Genomic DNA, 1,824 nt, shown 5'->3' with positions numbered 1-1,824 from the left:
CTTTGTTGGGAAATCACTCTTTGGGTGGCTTCCTCTAGAGTTGCAAAATAGCCTGACTAGGAAATTGGCCCATGAGATGTCCTTGCAGTAGATTAGGACAGGAAAAAGGAAGCCTTCCTCACCAGACATGGTACGCGGCCAATGGTCATCTACAGGGAACTGCACTGAGCACTGCTGCTGCAGCCTACAATGGCTTATGATCAGATTTGGTTGGACCAGTCCCAGTCCACCAGACCTAGTCAGCACTTGTTCTAAAACAGGGTGCAAGGAGCTGACCCAACGTTTGAACCTTGGGGGAAAGATAGGCTGAGCCCAAAGTGAGGCCTGGAGGAAGCAGATCAGGAAGGGAAGCAAAGGGTCAGAGCAGGGAGCAGAGATGGTACCCACTCAAATACCACTGGTCTGGAGAAAAGAGTGGAGTCCAAGACAGGTCCTTCAGAACCCTGGACAGATCTCAGGGAAGAGACACTAGGGCTACTGCAGCCCAGCCAGCATAGCCCACTAATGAGAGTTACCATCCAAAACATCTGGAGGACATCAGATTGCAGTATATACTGTGCCAGCTGCCAACTGAGGACTTTCATAGTTCTTCGGCCTGACTTTCCCACCTTCCAGGAGAGGAGAAATCATTAAAGGGGAAACCCTCTGGTCTGGAGCCTGTCTGTCCATGGTCATGTTTTCTGCAGCGATGAGCAGACTTAGCAAGGAAGACAGGGGGATGAGGAAGAGATGCTGGTTCCTTTAAGAACCTAAGAAGATCCTGCTGGATCCGGCCAATGGCCCATCAAGTGCAGCATCCTGTTCCCACAGCAGCCAACTAGATGCCTTAATTAAAATTAAACAAATGGCAGTCCTCAGGTTAAATTGAAAGTGGTTAATACTCGCCAGGACCAACTGATATTATAAGGAACTGGGAGTGAGCTGGGAAACCTCCTTCGTGCTTGTTCTTATACAAAGAGAAAATGAACCCTGGCCAAAGGCCTGGCGGAACAGCTCTGTCTTTCAGGCTCTGCAAAAAGATGTCAAATTTTGCAGGGCCCTGGTCTCTTGTAAGAGAGTGTTCCACCAGGCTGGGGCCACAACCAAAAAGGCCCTGGCTTTGGTTGAGGCCAGTCTGACCTCCCTGGGGCCTGGGATCTTCAGGGTGTTGTTATTAGCAGACCGTAGGGTCCTCCATGGGACATACCAGGAGAGGCGGTCCTGTAGGTACGAGGGTCCCTGTGGAGGCAGCACATGGCCATCCTGACTTGTAGCCCCTCCATGAATTTGTCCAATCCTCTTTTAAAGCTATCTGAGTTTATAGCTTGGCTCAGGGCTGCAGACCCCAGAGATCTGAGACTTCTCCTGTGTGCAGCAAGCAATTCCTCCCCCACCTCAGCCCCATTTCGAGTTGCAGGGGGTGGAGTGAGGGTGGTGTGGCATCCCTGCTCCTTCTGTTCCTCAACCTCTGCAGCAAGGCTTCTGCCATCATTTCCTGAGCCCCCTCTTGCTGCCACACTGGCAACCAATCCAACCACCACAGTAGCCAGTTCTGCAATCTGCCCACCACAGCAGACACTTCTGCAATCTGATTTCCAGACAGAGAGAAGTCTAGAAAGCTGCAGAAACAGACTAGAAAGTGAGCAGAGTGTTCCTGCTCCCCAGACAGCTCCCTTGCTGCGGACAAGAAGGCCAGAACAATTGGCCAGAAATATCTGCAGACAATTAGCCAGAAATATCTTCCTTACTGAGAAAGTCTCTTGACCTTCTGCTGCCACTTTGCAGCACTCATGGGAATTTACGAAACGAGTGTCTGATCAGAATGAGATGTTCTAGTCTAGATAA

This window comes from Podarcis cretensis (assembly GCF_951804945.1).
Source record: "Podarcis cretensis genome assembly, chromosome: 5".
Classification (NCBI taxonomy): Eukaryota; Metazoa; Chordata; class Lepidosauria; order Squamata; family Lacertidae; genus Podarcis; species Podarcis cretensis.
This window is presented reverse-complemented; position numbering follows the sequence as displayed.